Source organism: Micromesistius poutassou (genome assembly GCF_964030765.1).
Source record: "Micromesistius poutassou genome assembly, chromosome: 8".
NCBI classification, from domain to species: Eukaryota; Metazoa; Chordata; class Actinopteri; order Gadiformes; family Gadidae; genus Micromesistius; species Micromesistius poutassou.
Window position 1 is genome coordinate 4,219,598 of NC_140278.1, and position 11,883 is coordinate 4,231,480.

At 41.2% G+C, this 11,883-nt stretch overlaps 1 pseudogene across 1 annotated transcript; it reads right to left on the bottom strand.

The window, feature by feature from the left end:
• Window positions 1–8,047: 8,047 nt before the first annotated feature.
• Window positions 8,048–9,466, bottom strand: LOC311351711 (TOG array regulator of axonemal microtubules protein 1-like; annotated as a pseudogene). Its single transcript has 6 exons — window positions 9,461–9,466; window positions 9,071–9,247; window positions 8,747–8,941; window positions 8,630–8,711; window positions 8,277–8,378; window positions 8,048–8,062 (listed from the first exon to the last, which is right to left on the bottom strand). The product of its transcript is annotated as a TOG array regulator of axonemal microtubules protein 1-like (transcript).
• Window positions 9,467–11,883: the final 2,417 nt, after the last annotated feature.

An 11,883-nucleotide genomic window follows, 5' to 3' on the forward strand; every position in this document is an offset into this window, starting at 1 on the left:
GATAGACGGATAGTAAGAACGAGAAACACACGCGCTGGTTTATATCAGGAGCCCCCCCCCCCCCCCCCCCCCCCCCCCCCCCCCCACCCTCCACACACACACCTCCGGGGGGCGGGACCAAACACACGAATCTCATACTTGAGCTATGTTTAATGACATCAATTCGTTGTATGTTTCATAAAATAAATTATGCTCATTACAGCACTTGCAATTTGGTATCGGTGTGAATTGCTTTAATAAAAAATAACAGCTGTACGTTTTGTGCCTGCTTTCACACATTTCGAGCATGTTCAATAGATGGAAACTATAACATTGCTGTTCTATATACCAACACAGCATTAGATCCATTCACCGCAGACCAATGTAGGATCGTTATATGTAGGACCGTGCTCGTTATAATATTAAATCATAATCCAATTTTTATCTAGATAGCATGGGGGAAAGGTGATCATGGAATATACAATATTGTTGTTTATCAAGGCAGACAATTATCAAGGTTGTCGGACCAGGTTATTGATAAGATAATATAAACACAATGATTATTTGTTTGCAACGCAGTCAATAACCTCGTCACATGCGTTCTCATCGAGAGAGAGAGAGAGAGAGAGAGAGAGAGAGAGAGAGAGAGAGAGAGAGAGAGAGAGAGAGAGAGAGAGAGAAAGAGAGAGAGAGAGAGCGAGCAGCGCTAGAGCGCAAATAAATATATAATATTATATATATATATATATATATATATATATATATAATATAAAGCCGACCGTTTTTTGTTGTTTTTAGGAACCAGTTGGCTCACAATTAACACACATACATTCAGACATCATCGTTTCAACCTTTGGCGGGTAAATTGTTTAAAATATGACATAAAACGTGACCAATTTTAGGGATCTTTATTATTATCCACTGAGTTGGGAAAATCTCATCGACGATCGGCTCCAACAACGAACTAATCTGCTATTATGTAACCTTTCAATTTGTGAAGTTATTTTAATGTTGAACATACGAATGTGAATGATAGTGTGATAAAAGCAGGGGCGCGTCAAAAATAGGCGCTGGGGTGGCACCGTCCCCCCTGAAATATTATCCCCCTTTGGGCTAGAGAACTGTCAATCTGACAATGCCCAACGCCAATGGCTCAGAACGCTGTTAATCGCTGCTTGATTTTATATCAAATTTTAAGCTGTTGAAAATGTTACATGAACAATGCAACGTTATTTTGGGCTGCGATATGTAGGGTATTCTTAGGAGCTTTTATTCTGAAGACATGTCTAGGGAACTTTTGATGGACAGACATGGTCCTATCAGAAGTATGTATTTGTATGGTTGCCATAGACCTCTGAAGAATAAGGCCTTGTCCCAATTCTCCCCCTTCCCCTAGATTTGAGCCCTAACCCTAGATTTTTCACGTTCCCGCGAAGGAGTAGGGTGTCCCAATACTTAGGGGAGCAAGGGGGAATGCTGTTTTTCCCTTAAAATCAACCCTTGAACACTAGCCAGCTCGCGAGCTGACTTGCAGCTAAGGGCACTCAAAGCAAGTGTTCTTGTTAAGGGGAGAGAAATGGGACTGGGCCTAGGTCCCACCTCTGAGGATCCCGGTTCCCTCGGTCAAATGTCTATGGGAAATAACATGTTTTTTTTTAATGATCGTACATAACAAACTCTGTGGGTGGCAAAGAATTAAAAGCTGCGTCACGTTGCCGTTAAAGTAGTAAACGATTATACATGCTGCTTTAACAGCACAGACAATCCAAAAACCCAGTCGAAACTAGATGAAAAAAGTGTGTAGTTCAAAACGTGACACAGCTTTTACTTCTTCATCACCTACTGAGTTTGTTATGTACGATCATTCAAAAATCCCATGTTATTGTCCACGGGAGTTTCGCGGACTGTGTTGCGCCCTACCGGCAGTTAATTCAAATAACCGTTTTAGCATCAGACGTTAGCATGTGGAAACAGAACAGGTTTGCGTCTCAAAGATAGCCGTGAACTGAGGTTGAAGGGAGTCAGGATTCGTTTAAGAAGAATGTTTCTTCAGATGTACAGTTAAGTGTTTGACGTGGTGAACATTGGACGTGTCAGGAGTTGAAAGAAGTTTGTTGTGGATTACACTCTGAGGTCCTCACAGGCTTTTAGGTTATCAGGTCAACAATGTGTCATCAGGAATTCTAAGGAACATTGAACCAAGGGTTTCCCTGCCGTCCGGACTATGTGTCCGGCTTGTGTCCGCAAACAGGTGATCCAGTTTGTTTGTTTCTGCCAGTATTCCAAGGGAAAGAGGGTCCTGATTTGATTTTTGTTGTTGAAATGTGAAATGTTGTAAGTAAATGTGTTCACTGTTAAGGCACAATATTTAAGGTTCTGGTTCTGGCAATATGTAAAAAACGACTAGACCTATGTTATATATTTTCTTTTCTTGTGTACTTGGATTATCCCAAATGTTTCCAACCATTCCAAATCTCTGGGAAATATTAAAAAAAATGGAAACGTCCCGGTCAATTTTAGCACATCTTAACAGCATCATTTCCCCATAAGTACTGCAGTAGTGCATCCAGGAAATACGCAGTTTGCCACAACTTCTGTTGCCGAAGCTGTCAGTTTAAAGCCTTCGTTCTCCCAGACTTGACTCTCAATCGCTGTTCACTGTGTTAAGTTAGCAGAATGGTGAAGAGGGACTGGCCTGTGCAACAACATCCTGATTCCGAACATGAAGCGCTCCTCAGCTGAAAGGAACTTAGTTGTAATGTTGTGTGTTGATTGATGACCGTTTGCACGATCATTTAAGAACGAGGGAGGAGCTGAGTCTGACTGAGAACCGTGCATTCCATGATTCACCGCTACCGGAAATGCAACTGAACGTACAAACAAACAAACGATTTTGAATGATTCTTCTTTGCGAACTGACCGACGCAAAAAAAAAAGCATCATGGAATCTATCACTAATAGCAATAGTATATTATTTTGATGATACTGTTGGAAAACTTACTATCCTCAATGTCAATAGTGTAACAGTATTACATGATAGCACAATGCAGTCATAATAATGATAATCCTTGTGTTTTTATGAATTAGAATGAGTAACGTATTTGTATAACGTCTATCTAATCTAATGTATAACATTGTAACCTTAAACCTAATCTAGGTTATCAATCCATGATCTCATGTGGATTTCAGTCATTCATATGATATAAATCCAGACACAAATGGTGGGTGATGATACAAACAGGGTAACCTAACAAAATACAATGGTTTCATATGGTTACATATTCTATCTTTGCAAATAGTTAGAGATAAGTGCTAAAGCCAATCTCGGATTGAGTGCAGTAGCGATCTACACCGTTGATAAACCATAACCATATTCAGTGTTTGTGTTCAGTGTAAGGAATTAGCTAGGCTCACTGCTATTTCACAAATTCATGAAGCGCTCCTCAGCTGAAGGAACTTAGGTAATGTTGTGTTGATTGATGACGAGGGAGGAGCTGAGTCTGACCGACTCAGCTGAGAACCGTGATTCACCGCTACTGGAAACGCGACTAAACGAATGAACAAACAAACGATTCTGAACGATTCTTCTTGGCGAACTGACTGACGAAGCAAACAAAGTCCTTTCTTTCGAGTGTTCACATGTCAACAGAAGCACATACAAAAATCTTGAGATACAGAGAAGACGATCAGCTGACAAAGATGATCAGCTGACAATATTTACGTGGCTACATTAATACAATGTACATTAATACAATGTAGCCGCATAAATATTAGGGGTGGGAAGCTCTTGGTACCTCACGATGCGATTCGATTCCGATTCCGAGGTCAACGATTCGATTCTAAAATGATTGTCGATGCATCTCGATGCAACAATTTTTTTTTATGTGCATTTCCATGTGTTATTTTCAAAAATATATATACATCTGAGTTTGCTACTCAGAGTTTGCTAATCACTTCCTACTTTTGTGATGATCATTAAAGACAATCAACAGATGAATTACCTTATCCAATATTTTATATTAGATAAAGTCGGTTCTCCCCGCAGGCAGAAAGAAGAGTTTTCTGTAGCGCTCTGCAGCAGGAGAACAGAATGTTGCAGCAGGCGAACAAGTAAGGGATAATCACCGAGAGGCAGGGCAATAAACAGTTTGATATGCCCGGCTAGTGGACGGCTTCCAACCTTCCACGAGCCGGGCATATCAAACTGTTTATTGCCCTGCCTCTCGGTGATTATCCCGTTTATTCTACTTCTTGCTTGCCAACATAATAAAACAATTCAAATACTTTAATAATTCTGCTTTTTCTTATTCATATTGCATGCTTAATAAATGTATACTCTGTTTGAGTTCATCTCCCTCAAAAAGTAGTCCCCTTTAGAACTACGGTGAATAACGTTAGCAAATTTTTCGTAGGTGGAATCCGGAAGAATCATGAATATTAGGGTTACGGTTATGGTTATGGTTAGGGTGAGGGTTACGGTTACGGTTATGGTTAGGGTGAGGGTTACGGTTATGGTTAGGTTTAGGGTTAGGGTTAGGAGTCAGCGTGTGAGTTTGCCTGTCCAATCCTAGCACTTGAGGCGGAACTTTTCCCGGATTCCGCCTACGAAAAACAACCGACCGGGGAACATAGGACCCGGGGAACATAGGTACGCTCCCCGTTAGCTCAGCTGTAGCTTATTAGTTTCTATAGCAAACACACAAGGCTGCATCTGATCACTAGTTTAATAATGTAGTTGCTACATTGTATCTCGCTTGCGAAACTATGTATCGACTGACCCTCCGATAGATTTCCGACACATTTTAGAAACTTTTTTAAACAAGGTTTATTTTTACAATGGACCTCATGTTTTAAATTTCTGTGATAGAAAAAAAGTGGCGTATTGATCTACTATTTGATGACGATTCTTAAACAAAGTAGAATAATATACATTATTGAATATGATCAGAGATATACAATGTATTCTGTTTGCAGCATGTGGTAAGCCGTCAACTAGCCGGGCATATCAAACTGTTTATTGCCCTGCCTCTCGGTGATTATCCCTTACATATTGCCCAACAACCATCAGAGTCTGTACCTTTGCATTCTACAAAATAAGATAAAAGGGTAAGATATCTATATGGTATCATATATATGAGTAAGTATGAATAAGTGTTATGGAATTTTGACATGTATCCACTAGATGGTAGCCTTGTGTCATAACATCATGGATGGACCAATAGTTTTTTCTATGTTCCACCGGCCCTATAAGCATCCATTACATAAAACAAGTCAATGGTTATTCATAAAAATCTATAGAAAACTTGCATGGAGATGTCCATTTCCAGGTGTCCATTTCCAGGTGTCACAAAACTCCTAACTCATTAATTTGTACTCTAATTTGACTGTGTTTTGTGTACCCATTTGTGACATGCCCATCATCATACAATCAGTGAAGAGAAAAAAGTTTAATACTTGATATTAGGCATGATAGCCAAGCTGGATCAAAATTATATGTATGGTATTGTAATTATATTATTGTGAATGAGCTACAGCACATCACCTATTGTGGGAAAACTATTTGGAGTTAGATATTATTGTGGAGTGTATCGTTATTTACAATAATGATGCCCAAATAGACATGGACTTTTTGCAGTTACATGAGGCCTTTTTGAACAATGTTTTTGTTCCTGGACTCTACATCCAGCATTGAGCCGGTTCTGCTATGGAACACAGTCAAATCATTTACATAACACATTTCTGTTACCTTGGTTATTTTCATAAAAAGGGAACAATGCTATCAAACATGGTAGACCAGCAGAACCACCTGAGTCTTGATAATAAATCTGGATCAATAATGAATGATGGGCTCCAAAAATCACATTCAACAAAAGAAATGTAGCACACTTACACATGTGTTGTTTATTTATTGAATGCCACTAAAATCATGGTTTGTTGGTCGCTAATGAAATGAGGCCATAGCCTGTGTGTAGCTCCCTTATCTGACTAAGCCAATCACTCAGATCTCGAATCCTTTAACACCCACCTCATACGCTGTTGGGCTGCACTGGATTAAGATTAATCCACTACATCCAACAGTAGTCCTATTCAGCACTAAGGGTGTAGCTGCCAAACTATAGTTGGTCCTTTTAGAATAATGACGATCACATTTTTTTATTTGAATTTGCTTGAAACAGCCATTGTGCAACAGGGCCATCAATTCCACAGCGCGGACCATATTCGCAGCATTGTCCGTTAGGATGGCTGGCTCTTTGTTTGTAAACTCCCACTCTTGAACCGCCTCGGACAACAGTTCAGCTAGACTACTCGCCGTGTGGCTAGTTTAAATTGCCCTTGTTTGTAAAACAGGAGACATGAGTCTCCAGTCATCATCGAAATAGTGAGAAGAAATTGTCAGGTGCTAATCCGTTGCTCTGGACGTTGAGCTGGTACAAATTAGTGCGACTCTCTCTGCTGAATTATGTGATGTTGTGACACTATGTTTAACCTCTGCATACAGGTTTGGGATTGCCACTTCACTCAGATGTTTCCATGTCGGTAAAACGTAGCGTGGTTTTAGTTTATTAATGAGGCTTCGGAAGCCATCATTTTGGATATAAAAGTGGCGATGGCTTCAGTTAATTTTGGGCATGTGGATAATTGGATGCTAACTTAAACCCAAATGCCTTTTCCAGTGGTATTTGTTTTTTCATATCTGACATTTTGGCAGATTGTGTATCTGGGTGATCTCTTTAAATGGTTTTGTAGATTTGTGGTATTTTCACCTCCATTTTTCCCATTTTCTCCATAAAACACAACGGATATTTGCACAGGTGATAACCAAACGCAGGTTTGCTCATCTCGTTCCAAACGTCAGGAACGGGATGCTCCAAATGAGCGTTGTTGTATCCTTGTTGTTTGTTGTCATGTTCTTTTTTTTTTTTCTCACTCTCACTGGTGTACACAGCGGAATGGAAGAGACTCGAAACTGTGTTTCGGTTGACCAGGATAAAGTTACTCATACACACTTACCTACTCTCAGTCTCATATACTATAATATGGGAGAGGGCTGTCCAGATAGCAATACTATAATTATATGTCTCAAATTCCTGCGTAGCTGTGAGGAAAAATCACCCTACTCTGATGGCCTTTGATTTTAAATCTCCAATATTTGTCTGTTATAGCAGAGCTATTTGGTCATAGACTGCTTTAGTCTGTGAAGGAACCCTCTTTGCTGGAGTGCTTCATTTAGTGATAAAGCCTTCAGGTTTCAGGTTTGCTTCAAATATGATATAAAACTTGACCCATTCTATGCTTCTTGATTACTATCCAGCGAGTTTGGTAAATTTAAGAATGATCTGTATTTCATAGAGTCCATGTCACATCCACACCAGGGATCAGCTTCTCACGCATCAACAGCCAACTCATCTGCTATATGGTAAGCTCTCAAATTTGTTTAGCTATTACAATTTTATTACAATTTTGATTAAAGACTAAATGAAAGATAATATTTAATACAATGGTGTCAATATATGAAAATATGGCGCGAACATACAAATTCAATAGATTTTGTGTGACGATAAAAACATTAAGCCCCTGAGACATGCAAGGTATTTTCATATATATGTATGTATGTATTTATGTATGTATATATGTATGTGTATATATATATAAATGTATTTTTAATTTCAATTTTGAGGGGAAAATAAAAATCTTAACTAGCCTGCAAACAGATCAGTGCCCCCCAAAATAGTATTTCAAATTCTATTAAAACAAAGTGTTAGATTCAATAAAAGTCTCAGACCTACTTAACACACACCGCCACAGAAGCCACCTCAAAGTATTACAATTGCCCACCAATCCATCTCACCTCCCCAATATTGAAAGCAACCTCCTTTTTATGGAGAAAAAATCTCCATAATTAACCTTCAATAAATAGAACCACGATTATTATTTTCTTTGCATTTCCGCCTTAAACTCTGCAACGGTGCGTTGTGATTGGTCTACAGTACGATCCTAGGATCGCATCGGTAAAATCCTGGCTTTGATAATGACAGACTACCTGTTAAAGTGCAACACAAGCTACCTGTTATACCTCCATAACCTGCAAAGAGAGCAGGTTATGGAGGATTCGCGAGACCTGATGAAAAACAGCATGATGCACAGCCAGTCTCGCTGAGATATAAGGGTCCAGAGTCGAGGAGCTTGTGAGAAGTAAGGCACGTTCTCTTTAACAGTATAAAAAAAGTGCAGGCTCTGATAGAAATGCAGAACAGTTATTTATTACATTTTTTTAAAGTCGTTGTTCCCATCATTACATCATTTCTGGACTGGCCCAGCAGGCACCACAGCAGGGGCAGCTGGTGGAGCCTTCTGCTTCACCAGCTGGGGCCGGCGGGGGTACAGCTCCGTCACCAGTTCTTGGGGGGGAGGAGATGGAGGGATAGGGGGAGGAGAGGAGACAGAGGAAGAAAAGGAGGAGGAAACCAAGTAAGAGACAAAAGAATGGGAGACAGAGGAGAGGCGGAGGAAGAGGAAGAGAAAGAGGAGATGGAGGCGGCAAAGCAGAGTGTATCAGATGCCTCTTCATTGGCCACACAATGGTATACGTATGTTTGGTGCGGATCATTGCTAAAAAAAACTAAAAAAAACATTTTAGCCAGTAACAAACCTGCAACCTTCTCGATCCACCTTTGCTTAGCCGCTAAGAACCCGTGCCTTGAAGCAGAACGGCTGCAGGAGGAGGCTGCTGTCTGCACATCAGCAACAACAAGGACATGGTCCTCACCGAGGTTCAGCACCAGCTCGCGGAGGGTCCCTGTGGTGGCCGAGTATACAGCGCGGTTCTTCAAATTCAGGTGGTTGTCCATGATGGTGGGGCACCAGGTGGTTGAGCACCCCCATCTCCTGCAGGGACTCCAGGGCGTACAGGTTCACCTTACGGTTGGACGACCTGCAGGCGGTCTCTGAAGGCGTCAAACACCTGGGGGAGCGGGGAGAAACGGGGAACAGATTACCAAAAAAGGGGACAGGAGGTAGTCTCACCAGGAAAGGGGATAAGGGCGAGTGTGAAGTAGTGGGCGTTTATGAGCTGTGGGGGTGTTTTACGGACCAGGCTGTGGATGACCATGCTGGGGTTGTCCTGGCAGTCGGCCACCAGCTGATCGATGCCTTTGATGCGCTCCCTAAAGTCCTTGGACTCCAGCAGAGCTCTGAGCTTCCTGATGTACTCGGCCTTGTCTCTATACTGTGCCCCTGAGGTTTGGGGCTGTACTTGCTGTTGGGCTCCCTGTAGGGTATCACAAAATATTATGTCATGAAATTGCATGCATACTTACTACATATATATATATATATGATCTTGGATATAAGATCAAGTTGAGAAAACAAACAAATGCATAAAAATATATAGGAGAGACATAAACAAAACCCATCATGTGTGTTCTGGGCCCCGTTTCCCGAAAGCATCGTTAGCCTAAGTGGTTTGTTAAGTTCGTCGTACGAGCATCGTACAGTTTTCACACCGTTTCCCGAAAGCATCGTTGCGTAACGAACGTTGCGAAAACCCTCGTAGCTAACGAGGACTCCACGGGTACTCGTAGGGCACTAAGAGCATCGTTACCATAGCCTCAGTGGTATTGGATCAGCACTGTGTCAGTGAACAGCTACAAGCTGTCCACTGCTACAAGCTACAAGCTGTCCACTGAGCGTGGATCCATCGTTATCGATAACGATGGATCCACGCTCATACGATCATTCTTACAAAGGATCTTTCGATGCTTCATAAAAGATTTTCGAGCATTTCCCGAAACTCCTCTTAACATGAACGTGCGTGCACTGCTCTTACAACGTTCGTAGGCTTGTAGCTGTCCACTGACACGGTGCTGAAAAGGGCTCTGTAGGAGGGGGAGACGCAGGAATGTTGTTTGATGAAACTATATTTTGTGGCAGCACAAAAATATCTCCCCATCAAGGCCAACAGCAGAGTAGCCTACGAAAAGAATAGACTAATATGAATGCTACAAATATTGAAACACAATTGATTAGGCCTAGGCCGACTATATCAGTCCTAATCCTGAACGCACCATGTGTACATTTCACAGCATTTCCCCCCTCTGAAATAATTACATATTAGAAAAATAAAAAATGTGTCTGTGAGACAACTATAGCATTTATCTATATGTGCTGATTTCTGAAATACTTTGCGCTGCAAAGAGGGCAGACTTTCTCTGATTCCGCATTAGGTTTCATTGATTGGTGCGCACTCTAGTCTAGAATCTTTGGTGTAAACATAAAAAATGCAACGTCCCATTAATTCATTATCCTTCAAACGCAGATGCATTGACACCGCTATTGCTGTTGCTGGTCTAGATCCTGCCCATATTGTTGGGCAGGGGTATGATGGTGAGGGCAATGTAAGCGGGAAAGGCACGCATCGCAGCAGTTTCCCGAAGCAGTCTACGTTCACTGCAGAAACCATGCTCTCAACTTGGCGTTTGTGCACTCCACTAAGGTCAGGGATGTTCGTAACTGTCTAGACACAGTCCAATAAATAGTGAACTTCATCACAGCCTCACCGAAGCACCTACAGTGCTATATGGCAAACAATCACAACAAAAAATGCCTGCAGAAATTTTCCGACACCCGCTGGTCTCAGCATGATTCATGTACAGTATGTCTTCTGTCATTGATCAATATTAGGACATTTTAACCACAATGGTTGAATTAAAATCAGAGGGAGACAGCAAGTACAGCTTGCAAGCGACCTCCCACACAAGCAATGGAATCATTTGATTGTATTATATGCCTTGTGATAGCGTTGCCTTGTGACGTGGCGTTTGATCGTACATTTCGTCTGCGCATGTATTTTTGGAATTTTTAATTGCTGCAATAAATTATATTTTTGTTGACTTCTAACGTGTCTGTCTTTGCTGTTTAAATCTAACCGTAGTCTACGAGTAATATATCGGCGGTAACCACTGTTTTGGGGGTATTGCGAAATTGCGCCGGCTGGACATTCCGTGGTATTGGATGTGTTTTAATAAAACACATCCAATACCACGGAATGTCCAGCTGGTGACTCCACTGAGGCTATAGTAACGATGCTCTTAGTACCCTACGAGTATCCCTGGAGCCCTCGTTAGCTACGAGGGTTTTCACGACACACAACAATGCTTTCGGGAAACTGTGTGAAAACTGTACGATGCTTGTACGACGAACTTAACAAACCACTTAGGCTAACGATGCAGCGTTCAGCTGTGCAACAAATATTTTTTTGCTTTTTCAATCTTGACATTTGTAGTGCTGTGTCGCCACACGTTCCCCCCTTCTGAACTTAAACATATACTTAATTTCCTTTCCTAGCTCCTCTTTGTTTATGTTGGTAGCTCACCATACAAATGCATAGCACCAATGTCATGTCACGTTGTCAACATTGGGTACATAGACCAGAACAGGCAATAGCCTATGTCCAATGCTTTTTGAAAACGCTTTCTTCATAAAACGTGTCAGACATCAGTTTTTTGTATACATTTTATTCATTAGTAAGCTACATGGGTATGCCGTCTTTCAGAACCGTTCTTTACCTGCACTAAAGAGAAAAAGAGTGCATCCTCATTGTACCCAGCACACCCAAAAAAGCAAGATGACAACTGAAATCAGGAAGCAAATATAAATTGCGTTATGGATCCATGTTCGCAGCCTTACAACTGGTTCTCAAACATCCATATATACTTACTGCTGACTCAGAAGAGATATACAACTAAATGTACCGGTACATAAAATGTGCTGTAGGTAAGATAAAAAAAATGGCATAGCCATCCGTCTGCTATTTGTAAGGGAAATGCTGCGAATATATATCTCTCTGGGTCTGTTCTGCTTGAAAATGCATCTGCCAGTTTTTTGGCAACAATGAGGTCATATTCC